Below are 13,657 nucleotides of genomic sequence, written 5' to 3' on the forward strand. Positions count from 1 at the left end.
ATTTCTTGTAGTTGGCCACCTGGTTTGCACCAATCTCAGGAGGGATTTTGTCCCACTCCTCTTTGCAGATCTTCTCCAAGTCATTAAGGTTGAGGCTGACGTTTGGCAACTCGAACCTTCAGCTCCCTCCACAGATTTTCTATGGGATTAAGGTCTGGAGACTGGCTAGGCCACTCCAGGACCTTAATGTGCTTCTTCTTGAGCCACTCCTTTGTTGCCTTGGCCGTGTGTTTTGGGTCATTGTCATGCTGGAATACCCATCCACGGCCCATTTTCAATGCCCTGGCTGAGGGAAGGAGGTTCTCACCCAAGATTTGACGGTACATGGCCCCGTCCATCGTCCCTTTGATGCGGTGAAGTTGTCCTGTCCCCTTAGCAGAATAACATTCCTCCTCCTCCAAACACAGCGAGTTGAGTTGAGTTGTCCTCTGAATCATTCAGATGTTCATTGGCAAACTTCAGACGGCCATGTATATGTGCTTTCTTGAGCAGGGGGACCTTGCGGGCGCTGCAGGATTTCAGTCCTTCACGGCGTAGTGTGTTACCAATTGTTTTCTTGGTGACTACGGTCCCAGCTGCCTTGAGATCATTGACAAGATCCTCCCGTGTAGTTCTGGGCTGATTCCTCACCGTTCTCATGATCATTGCAACTTCACGAGGTGAGATCTTGCATAGAGCCCCAGGCCGAGGGAGATTGACAGTTCTTTTGTGTTTCTTCCATTTGCGAATAATCGCACCAACTGTTGTCACCTTCTCACCAAGCTGCTTGGCGATGGTCTTGTAGCCCATTCCAGCCTTGTGTAGGTCTACAATCTTGTCCCTGACATCCTTGGAGAGCTCTTTGGTCTTGGCCATGGTGGAGAGTTTGGAATCTGATTGATTGATTGTTTCTGTGGACAGGTATCTTTTATACAGGTAACAAACTGAGATTAGGAGCACTCCCTTTAAGAGTGTGCTCCTAATCTCAGCTCGTTACCTGTATAAAAGACACCTGGGAGCCAGAAATCTTTCTGATTGAGAGGGGGTCAAATACTTATTTCCCTCATTAAAATGCAAATCAATTTATAACATTTTTGACATGCGTTTAGATTTTTTTGTTGTCATTCTGCCTCTCACTGTTCAAATAAACCTACCATTAAAATTATAGACTGATCATTTCTTTGTCAGTGGGCAAACGTACAAAATCAGCAGGGGATCAAATACTTTTCCCCCCTCACTGTATACTGCGTTAGCCTGGGATTAAAAAGAGAGAGTGGCAGGGTTATGTGCAGTGAGCACCAGTTGTTAGCCGGCCAGACCAGGGAGTGAGAGTGAGGGCGTGAGGAATGTCTGAGTTATTCTGGAGGGAGGGCCATGTGGGCCGTGGTTGGGGCAGGAGACAGGAAGAGGACGAGGGTGGGTGTATAAACAGTTGAGGGGGCAGTAGACAGCTGGTGGGAAGGCAGGAAACCTTAGCACCCCTAGAGGAGAGTTAACCCTTTCCACACCAGCTGGGACAACAGGACAGGAGGCCACAGGCCACAGCCTGAACAGACGTCATGTCACAGCCCTTTGGTCTGACAGTGGCGGTAAGAAAAGAAGACTGCATTCTTCTGAAATCCAAACACATTGTGCTTCAGCAGCAGCAGTAGTAATTAAGCCTTGTCCGAATCAGAATGGCCCATCTTGCAGGAGTCCATCTCCTTTTTCTGAAGCATGGGGCAGCTTGATTGAAAAACTATATTAGGTATTTCAATTACTTTCACATACATTTCGAAGTAAGTATTTGGACAATTTATTTGAAAATACAAGTAGATGCATATTGAAATGTATTTGGAAAGTATTGGCATGCATTTGAAAATACTCAAATACACAGATGTGTATTTTCAAATACAAATATTTAAAAACTCCATACATTTGAACCCAAGTTTGTTTGGCCCTAGGGGTAATTTAAATGTATTTGTAAACATGTAGGCTATTTGAAAATAGTTTCAAATAGCCTAGTATTTATAGTAAATTATTTGAAAATACTTCAAATAGAAGTAGTTGATTTGTCACAATATTAAAAAAACTCTAAAAGAAAAAAAGTATTTAAAATGTCTGCTTCAGTAGACGGCACATGATTTACTATAGGACAGCCCACCATGCTGTAAGACATGTAAGACGCTTATCAATATGATGCAATCACCTTTTCCACTGTACTTCCACTGTACTTGTGTTTGAGCGGGAGCTCCTACAGAAAATGGGACACTGGACCGAATAGAAGTCAGATATTGCCGTCAGTTACCTGGCAGTAATACTCTGTCAGTCTAGCCACGCTATCTCTATGGCCCACTTATCATTGTTCCTCAAACCTGTTTGTTTGACTGTCTCCCTCTGCCTCTCTGAATTCCTCACCCCAAGTTGATTGAACTGTAATACCTGCGTTGACTTTTGGTTCAGACCAACTGGGGAAAAAATACATTATACCAAGTTTCTCAACTAAATATCAATCAAATCTGACATTGATTTTACGTTATGTCAGATTTCTGCCCGGAGGAAGCCTGCAGCCTTGATTAGTCTCTCCCCAAAGCAGTATGCTCTGAGGCTGCAAGCCAGGCTAGCATTGTATAAAATGTAGGTAACCACAGTGCTTTCAAGTTACTCCTTCAGTCTGGTGATACAGAAGAAAACATCTGTCCTTAACATACAGTCATGTTAAAAAGTACATACACTCCCTGGAAAGAAATGTTGGTACATATTTGCACAGGTGGATATGTAATCTTCACTTCAACACTATTGACAGATAAAGGTAACCTAATTTAACAAAATGACACTAAAAAGGTTATACTTTACAATCATTTATTCATCAAAAATCTACAGAAATGCAATTCCATAGTGCGAAAAAAAAAAGCTTTGGCTGAAATAACCATGTAGCCGTTTCTTGTAACTGTCCATCAGTCTCATATCACCTCAGAGGAATTGCCCATTATTTACAGTACTGCTTCAATTGTGTCATGTTTGAGGGCCTTCTCGCATGCACGGCCCGCTTCAAGTCCCCCCACAGCATATTGTTCAGTTCAGCTTGATCTTTTTAACAGATGGCCTCACCTTTTCCTCAAGAATTCTCTGGTACTATATTGAATTCATGGTTGACTCAATGATGGCAAGTTGGCCATGCCCTGAGGCAACAAAGCAGCCCCAAACCATAATGCCACCGCCTCCATGCTTTATGGTTGGTATGACGTTCTTCTGTTCAAAGGCAGTGTTTTGTTTTCGCCAAACATGGCATCTGGCATTGCGGCTAAACAACTCCACCTTTGACTCATCTGTCCAGTAGTTTCGGTCTTTACCCAGGTGTTGTCTGGCAAACATCAGTCGTGTCTAGATATTATTTTTTGAGAGCAGAAGCTTCTTCCTTCCTGACTTCTCATGTAGGCCAAGTTTGTGCAGTCTCCTTCTGACAGTTGACTCATGCACCTCAACATTGATTGTGGCAAGAGAGGCATGTAGATCCCTTGATGTTACCCTGGGGTTCTTTAAGACTTCTATGACATCTTTTGGTCAGCTCTATGGCTGAATTTTGGTCAGCTCTAGATTGCCAGTGGTCTGGAATTTTCTCAATTTGTAGATGACCTGTTGGACAGTGGAATGAAGTACTTTGAATGGCTTCCTAGACTCATGGTCATCAATAATCTTTCTTCTGAGGGCCTCAGATAGGTCTTTTGATCTTGGCATGATGTGTTACCACACACCCATATGGTTAAGACCAAACCAACCAAGTTTCTAATCTTTATGGAAGGCTGGACCCTCCCCAAGTTGCTCTCTAATCATTTGCACCTGCTATGGTACACCTGATTCTAATTTTAGCCATTTTATGATATGGTAAAGGTAGGGGGTCTACCAACTTTTTCCGCATAAGGAAATTGCATTTTTGTTTATTTTAATTGCATAACATATTTAAAGTTAAATTTGTTTGTGTGATTTGTTAAATTAGGTTACCTTTATCAATGAATGTGGTTGGAATTTAGCTCAAATATCCATGTGTCCAAATGTGTAAAAAACAAAAATAATTGTTTTATTTTATTTTTTTAAACATCGTCATGGGAGGTTAAATAAATCCCAATTGAAGGTGACAACTGGCAGCCCACCACTAGTTCAGACCCTGCTCTGAGTGCCCATTGTAGCTAGCAAACCACACTGGTCACTGTCTGTCACCCTCATAATCTCCCATTTGCTGGCTCCCAATCTTGCGCTCTGGCACCCTGCCAGCCACATGGAATTCATGGCTCTATTTGGGACTGCTAAAAAAGGCAAGGCAGCCCAAGTGGAGGAGGTGCAGCCAATGGCAGCTGACCTGTCCACTTGCTCGCTGTAAAATAAAGGGGATGACATAACGTAGCAGCCGTACCCTCCCCCTCTGGCAGAGCGACACATTGCTCTCACCCCCCACACTCCCACACCTCCACTAAAATGTGTCACACTCTCTCTCCCTCTGTTTCTGTCTCCCCCTCTCCAATTCACCAGACACCCTATTTAGGAGTAACTTTGTGATAAGACTGCATATCTGAGTAAATTAACTTTCCATTATCTCAATGACACTCACTTGTCACAGGGTAATTCAGCCCTCTGCCCTGCTGCAGCCCTCCAAAGCTCACATTGTGTCCAGAGAGACAATACAGTGGGAGGAGAGCAGGAAAAGAAAACTACATCGGCCTACAGCGCAATTCCACAGTTAGAGTGATACTGAGTACATTTTTCCCTTTAAAATTTATGTCAAACAAAAAACAATAATGGCAAAGTTAAACAAACCGAGGCCTACTTTTGACAATTTCTGCAGAAAATTTGACAGAAACACATTTACTTGAAGAACAGTGCAGATGCAAAGTTTGGTAACAGTTCTTCAAATAAATGTGTTTTTGTCAAATTTATTGTGGAAATTGTTAAAAGTAATTGTGCATAGGGTTGTATGGTTTGTTTAACTGTGCAATCATTGGATTTAGTTTGACATACATTTTAATGAGAAAAATCAGTCTCAGTGTCACTATTATCCATGGAATTGCCCAACAGCAGTTTACAGTTTACTGGAATAATACAACAGCGATGATGGATTACTATGAAGAATGAGGACTAAAAAGGGAAAATTAAGGCTTGAATGATTGGAATAATGAGACCATTATAGATACAATTTTATTTTATTTGTCACATGCGCCGAATACAACAGGTGTAGACCTTACAGTGAAATGCTTACTTGCAAGCCCTAACCAACAATGGATAAAAAAATAAAAGAATAAGAAATTAAGTAACATAATTAAAGAGCAGCAGTAAAATAACAGTAGCGAGGCTATATACAGGGGGTACCGGTACAGAGACAATGTGCGGGGGCACCGGTAAGTCGAGGTCATAGAGGTAATGTACATTTAGGTAGAGTTATTAACGTGACTATGCATAGATAATAACAGAGAGTTGCAGCAGTGTAAAGGGGGGGCAATGCAAATAGTTTGGATAGCCATTTGATGAGATGTTCAGGAGTCTTATGGCTTGGGGGTAGAAGCTGTTTAGAAAGCCTCTTGGACCTAGACTTGGCGCTCTGGTACCGCTTGCCATGTGGTAGCAGAGAGAACAGTCTATGACTAGGGTGGCTGGAGTCTTCCTCTGACACCGCGTGGTATAGAGGTCCTGGATGGCAGGAAGTTTTTTTTATCCGGCCGTGAAAATACTGCCCCCTATCCCAAACAGGTTAAAGTCCCCGGCCACTAGGAGCGCCGCCTCTGGATGAGCGGTTTCTTGTTTGCTTATGGCGGTATACAGCTCATTGAGTGCGGCCTTAGTGCCAGCATCGGTCTGTGGTGGTATGTAGACAGCTACGAAAAATACAGATGAAAACTCTCTAGGTAGATAGTGTGGTCTACAGCTTATCATGAGATACTCTACCTCAGGTGAGCAAAACCTTGAGACCTCCTTAGATACTGTGCACCAGCTGTTGTTTACAAAATATAGACTGACAATACTCGTCTTACCAGAGGCTGCTGTTCTATCCTGCCGATACAGTGTAAAACCCGCCAGCTGTATGTTGTTCATGTCACGTTCAGCCACGACTCGGTGAAACATAAGATAGTACAGTTTAATGTCCCGTTGGTAGTTTAATCTTGCTCGTAGGTCATCGATTTTATTTTCTAATGAATGCACGTTGGCCAATAGAACGGATGGCAGTGGGGGTTTACTCACTCGCCTATAAATTCCCAGAAGGCAGCTCAACCTCTGCCCCCTTTTTCTCCGTCTTCTCTTCATGCAAATTACAGAGATTTGGGCCTGTTCCCGGGAAAGCATTATATAATTCACGTCAGACTCAGACTCTTTAAAGGAAAAAGCTTCTACCAAATAACTTCTACCGAAATTATTTTCGGTCATAATGTTGCTGCTACCGTCTCTTATGTACAAAATAAAGTCCAAAAATAAGTTAAAACACAAAAAAACCTAGCAAAATAACAGTTGGTTAGGAGCACGTAAAACGTCAGCCATCTTGTCCGGCGCCATTCAATTCAATAAACTCAGTGGTGTAAAGTACTTTAAAGTATTTTTACTTAAGTACTACTTAAGTTGTTTTTTGGGGTATCTGTACCTCACCATTTATGTTTTTGACAACATTTACTTTTATTCCACTATATTCTTAAAGAAAATTATGTAGTTTTTACTCCTTATATTTTCCCTGACACCCAAAAGTACTCGTTACATTTTGAATGCTTAGCAGGACAGGAAAATTGTCTAATTCACGCACTTATCAAGAGAGCATCCCTGGTCATCCCTACTGCTCTGATCTGGCAGACTCACTAAACACAAATTATTCATTTGTAAATTATGTCCGAGTGTTGAACTGTGACCGTAAATTAACAAAAAAACAAGAATATCGTGTCGTCTGGTTTGCTTAATATAAGACATTTAAAATTATTTATACTTATACTTTTGATACTTAAGTACACTTTAAACCAATTACTTTTAGACTTTTACTTTACTTGAGTCATTTTCTTTTAAGGTGTCTTTACTTTTACTAAATTATTCTGAAATGGAATAAAAAAAATTCACTCAATCTACACACAATACCCCATAATGACAAAGCAAAAACACGTTTTTAGAAATTTTAGCACAAAATACAAAAAATATGACATTTACATAAATATTCAGACCCTTTACTCAATACTTTCTTGAAGCACCTTTGGCAGCGATTACAGCCTCAACTCTCCTTGGGTATGACGCTACAAGCTTGGCTCATCTGTATTTGGGGAGTTTCTCCCATTCTTCTCTGCAGATCCTCTCAAGCTCTGCCAGGTTGGATGGGGAGTGTCGCTGCACAGCTATTTTCAGGTCTCTCCAGAGATGTTCGATCGGGTTCAAGTCTGGGCTCTGGCTGGGCCTCTCAAGTACATTCAGAAACTTGTCCCGAAGCCACTCCTGCGTTGTCTTGGCTGTGTGCCGAGTGTCGTTGTCCGGTTGGAAGGTGAACCTTCGCCCCAGTCTGAGGTCTTGAGCAGGTTTTCATCAAGGATCTCTCTGTACTTTGCTCCGTTCATCTTTCCCTCAATCCTGACTCGTCTCTCAGGGACAGGGAGATTGGTAAGGATAGAGGGAACAAGGAAAGGAGCCAAATACAGGCAAATTCTTAATGAGATCCTAGTTCAGAGTGCAATCCTGGTTCAGAGTGCAAACGACCTTAGACTGGGTTGAAGAGTTACATTCCAACAGAACAGGACAATGACCCAAAGCATAGAGCCAAAGCAACACTGGAATGGTTTCACAATAAGAATGTGAAAGTCCTTGAGTGACCCAATCAAAGCCCAAACTTAAATCCCATTAAATCTGTGAAAAGACTTGAACATTGCTGTTCACCGCCACTCCCTATCTAACTTAACATAGCTTGAGAAAATCTGCATGGTAGAATGGGAGAAAATCCCAAAATCCAGATGTGCAAAACTGTTAGACATACCCAAGATGACAAAGCTGTAATTGCCGCCAAATGTGCTTCTACAAAGTATTGTAAATTAGATATTCCTTTATTTCATTTTCAATAAATGTGCAAACATTTCTAAAAAAACATGTTTCACTGTCATTATGGTGTATTGTGTGTAGATGGGAGAGAAAAAATCTTTAATCAATTTTGAATTCAGGCTGCAACAACAAAATGTGGAATAAGTCAAGGGGTATGAATACTTTCAGAAGGCACTGTAACTGTTATGGAGAAAAACACAACACTTGCCTTAGATCAGCGTCTTGTTTTCTCAGTGTCTTGGGTAACTTACTTCATCCCACTAACAGACGGGAACAGAGAAATACAAAAAAAGCTAAAGGATCCAGATGTGATAGAGATGCAGAGAAGACCTATTGAAAGTGAGTGGTCAGAAAGAATCCTGACGTACAGTAGTACATACATCATTAGGCTACAGGTTTCCAAATGTCACATGGCTGCTGCTGACCCAACTCTTCTGCTTCACCTAGCCTTGCACATGGCCCTCCCCTCATCTCCCCCCTCTCCCTACACCAACCAGACCAAAAGGTGAATTGTTTAGACTAGTTTCTACAGTATGTATGACATACTGTTCAAGACAAATGGTATCCAGAGACTTCAGGGAAGCATAAAGCAGCAATTTTGAAAACAAAGAGTTCATCATGGCTACAATAACCATCTACCGGGGTCTAACTATACGAGTGTTGATCCCCACATGTATTAAAGTTGCATGGACTTTACAATGACAAACCATACTCAAGTCTCTCACTCTCCCTCCCTCCCTCCAAGTACCCAAAGTCATCACCAACCAACCTTAGTCAAGGAAAAATGGCATCCAAGAGGACAGATCATTGATAACAGCCAAATCTTTTCATTCCATCTACAACCCCCTCCACCCCCACTTAAATGTACAACCTACCACATCACTAAAATGAGAAAAAAAACAATTGCAGGACTCCAAAGACAGCAGCAGCTTATAAGGAATGTAAGGGGCCTCAGCCAAGAGAGCAGGCAGGGAAACCATACCATATATGTACATGGAAGCAGAATAACACTTGTATCAATGAATGAAGTGGGCATTAGAGTGACTTAACAACCCAAAGGTCGATCACCATTCTCAAAGTAGACAGCACGTATCTATAACTGGCTGGTGAAAACATGAAATTATCACATAGGGATGGATGTGTTCCTCTTCAAATAAGTGAACTTAAATCAAAGTCTACAGCGTGGAAATCCTGGCCGCTAGCATGTGACTGTATGAGCAACAGCAGCAAGGTGTTCCATGGGGTAATGAAGCACATCTAACTATAAATAAGCTGTCCAAAATGGCTTTAGAACATTGCAATCTCTCTCCACATTACAAAGCCTACTACTTTTTCAGAACAGTATCATGAAAAACCATTCTTTCACTGATACAGTGGACATGACCTGTGTCTATTGGAGAAATCACCCCTGAAATATTACAACCAACCACAACAGGCGTTATGCTTCTGCGTAATACAACCCAGACCTGCCTTGATCTACAGGTTTATAGGCAGGGGTTTGGAGACTTTTCTGTGCCGAGGTTCAGCGAGGTAGAGAGAAGATAACCTATAATCCATCCTGTTGACTGGTTTCGTGTTCCACTACTTTGGTCCGTCTTTATACCTCTGCTTCCAGCCACAAGATAATTAACCAGGCTGTTTGAGCCAATTAAAGATTATTTAGTAGACAATCAAACCAAACCACGAGCAACAAGCCAAAAGAGGTCGCCTCAAGTTTAATAAACACTCAGAGGTTTATGCATACCGGTAAACTGAGTTTCCATAACTTAATGTGTATCTGATGAACGAGTCTAGTTCTCCTCTGCTGTGCTTGGCTGGAATATTCTGGGGGGATTTGATGGAGCATCTAGTAGTAGCGCTCTGGTGCTTTATCTTTTTATTGATGCACCCCATCAAAATCTGTCAGGTTAAGCTAGAGATGTGTTATTTTTTTGTTGTTGTAAACACGTGGGAACAGGCCAGCACTACAGTACAGGTAAACTGATGAGCAGAACATGCAGATGTGATTCTGTTTCTGTTCCAAAGCCAGTTTGTTCTGGCTTTGTTTTGCAACGGAAAACAAAAATGAGGATCTCTTATTGGTGTTCTGGTAATCCCTCTTGTCTGTTTTCTTATGGTCTCTCTAGACACCCGGGTTGCCTCCCACAATTTTCTCATGTCCGGCGTAATAGAACGTCAGTTTGACATAGAGGAACTACATTACTGCCTACGTCACTACCTTATCCGCTTGAGTAAAATACTAAATAGTAGACAAGATGGAGATCACAGAGGTTATTTTTAATGAGTACATTCTGCAAGTGGCCAGTTTGCATCAACTACCTTTACTAAAACCACTGCACAGGATTTGCTTGCAAACTTCGTGATTTGTTGGGAGAATTGTCGGTCTGAAGAGGACCCACCTTTTCTTATTGAAGTTGTCAAAAGAGTCCATCATTGAAACCAAACCCTAGTCACTAGGGGTGTAATGGTACACGTACAATGACTTCAGAGAGTATTCATACCCCTTGACTTATTCCACATTTTGTTGTGTTACAGTCAGAATTCAAAAGGGATTAAATATTTTTTTTAAACAATTCCCACCGACCCCATAATGACAAAGTGAAAACATGTTTGTAGAAACTTTAGCACATTTATGGAAAATGAAATACAGAAATCTCATTTACATCAGTATTCAAACCCCTGAGTCAATACACGCTACAATCACCTTTGGCAGCGATTACAGTTGTGAGTGTTTCTGGGTAAGTCTAAGAGCTTTGCACACATGGATTGTACAATATTTGCATATGATTATTTAAATTCTTCAAGCTCTGTCAAGTTGGTTGTTGATCATTGCTAGACAGCCACTTTCAAGTCTTGCCATAGATTTTCAAGGTGACTTAGGTCAAAACTGTAACTAGGCCACTTAGGAACATTCAAATCTCATCTTGGTAAGCAACTCCAGTGTATATTTGGCCATATGTTTTAGGTTATTGTCCTGCTGAAAGGTGAATTTGTCTCCCGGTGTCTGTTGGAAAGCCAACTAAACTAGTGGTTAGAGCGCTGGGTCAGTAGCCGAAAGGTTGCTGGATCGAATCCCCGAGCTGACAAGGTAAAAATCTGTTGTTCTGCCCCTGAGCAAGGCAGTTGACCCACTGTTCCCTGGGCACCGAAGACATGGATGTCAAGAAAGGTAGCCCCCCACACCGCTCTGATTCAGTTGAATGCATACAGTTGTACAACTGACTAGGTACAGTGGCTTGCAAAAGTATTCACCCCCCTTGGCATTTTTCCTATTTTGTTGTCTTACAACCTGGAATTAAAATAGATTTTTTTTTGGGGGGGGGGATACAAAATATATTTTATTGTGAAACAAGAAATAACACAAAAAAACTGAACTTGAGCGTGCATAACTATTCACCCCTCCAAAGTTAATACTTTGTAGAGTCACCTTTTGCAGCAATTACAGCTGCAAGTCTCTTGGGGTATGTCTCTATAAGCTTAGCACATCTAGCCACTGGGATTTGTGCCCATTCTTCAAGGCAAAACTGCTCCACCTCCTTCAAGTTGGATGGGTTCATCTGGTGTACAGCAATCTATAAGTCATACCACAGATTCTCAATTGGACTGAGGTCTGGGCTTTGACTAGACCATTCCAAGACATTTAAATGTTTCCCCTTAAATGGATTTAAATGGTGCTCTGTGGGATGTTCAAAGTTTGATTTTTTTTTTTATAATCCAACCCTGATCTGTACTTCTCCAAAACGTTGTCCCTGACCTGTTTGGGGGGCTACTTGGTCTTCATGGTGCCGCTTGCTTGGTGGTGCCCCTTGCTTAGTGGTGTTGCAGCCTCTGGGGCCTTTCAGAACAGGTGTATATATACTGAGATCATGTGAGACTTAAATAAAGTCCACATGTGTGCAATCTATTTAACTTATTATGTGATTTCTGAAGGTAATTGGTTGCACCAGATCTTATTTAGGGGCTTCATAGCAAAGGGGGTGAATACATATCCACGCACCACTTTTCCGTTTTAAATTTTGTATTTTTTACATTTCACTTCACCAATTTGGACTATTTTGTGTATGTCTATTACATGAAATTCAAATAAAAATCCATTTAAATTACAGGTTGTAATGCAACAAAATAGGAAAAAGCCAAGGGGGATGAATACTTTTGAAAGGAACTGTATCGCCCATTTACATTCCCTATACCAGATTTTCCTCTAGGATTTTGTCTGTGCTTAGCTCTATTACGTTGACAAGCATACCCATAACATGATGCAGCCACCACGCTTGAAAATATCAAGAGCGGTACTCTGTGATGTGTTATGTTTGAGGAAAATCTAACACAACACTTTATGTCCTGAATACAAAGTTAATTTCTCAAAAGGAGGTTGAATACTTACTGACTCAAGGCATTTCAACTTTTCATTTTAAATTCATTTGTAAACATTTCTAAAAACATAATTCCACTTTGACATTATGGGGTATTGTGTGCAGACCAGTGACACAATCTCAATTTAATCTATTTTAAAATTCAGGGTTTAACACAAAATGTGAACCCGAATGAATACCTAAGAAATATATTTAAAAAAATAAAACACTAGGCCTATAGGCTATGCATACACTGCATTGTATGCATCGAGACAATCTGAGCAAAATGGAATGGAAAAAAACCCTGAAAAAAAGCACTTTTTGCCAGTCCTGTCTGGTCCAGCGACGGTAGGTTTGTACCCATAGGCGACGTTGTTGCCAGTGATGTCTGGTGAGGACCTGCCTTACAACAGGCCTACAAGTCCTCAGTCCAGCCTCTCTCAGCCTATTGCGGACAGTCTGAGTACTGATGGAGGGATTGTGCGTTCCTGGTTTAACTCGGCAGTTGTTGTTGCCATCCTGTACCTGTCCCGCAGGTGTGATGTTCGGATGGACCAATCATGTGCAGGTGTTGTTACATGTGGTCTGCCACTGCGAGGATGATCAGCTGTCCGTCCTGTCTCCCTGTAGCGCTGTGTTAGACGTCTCACAGTACGGACATTGCAATTTATTGCCCTGGCCACATCTGCAGTCCTCATGCCTCCTTGCAACATGCCTAAGGCACGTTCACGCAGATGAGCAGGGACCCTGGGCATCTTTCTTGTGGTGTTTTTCAGAGTCAGTAGAAAGGCCTCTTCAGTGTCCTAAGTTTTCATAACTGTGACCTTAATTGCCTACCGTCTGTAAGCTGTTAGTGTCTTAACGACCGTTCCACATGTGCATGTTCATTAATTGTTTATGGTTCACTGAACAAGCATGGGAAACAGTGTTTAAACCCTTTACAAGGAAGATCTGTGAAGTTATTTGGATTTTTACGAATTATCTTTGAAAGACAGGGTCCTGAAAAAGGGACGTTTCTTTTTTTGCTGAGTTTAGTTCTGTACGATGGCGAGTAGTGGAGGACTCGCCATCATCGTTTAAAATCTACAGTTTGGGAACATTTTTGGTTTCCCAGTAAATTACAACGGCGATAGACAGCGAGAGTACTACTCAACGAGAATACCCTATGCAGCTGCCAACACCTCAAACAAAAAAACTGTCTACCCTCTGAATTCAAACAGCCCTTCACAGCTTAAATAAACCAAAATGAAATGCCAACAGTTATTGTAGTTAATTTTCCTCCTGTACCAAAACGTGACACCAAA

General features: G+C 41.5%; 1 protein-coding gene across 6 annotated transcripts in view; it reads right to left on the reverse strand.

Annotated features, from left to right (window-relative positions):
* Window positions 1-13,657, reverse strand: part of LOC106576882 (serum response factor) — a 46,864-nt gene that overhangs the window by 13,266 nt on the left and 19,941 nt on the right. The gene's annotated exons all lie outside the window — the stretch shown is intronic.

The sequence above is a fragment of the Salmo salar genome, chromosome 18 (genome assembly GCF_965601325.2).
Source record: "Salmo salar chromosome 18, fSalSal1, whole genome shotgun sequence".
NCBI lineage: Eukaryota > Metazoa > Chordata > Actinopteri > Salmoniformes > Salmonidae > Salmo > Salmo salar.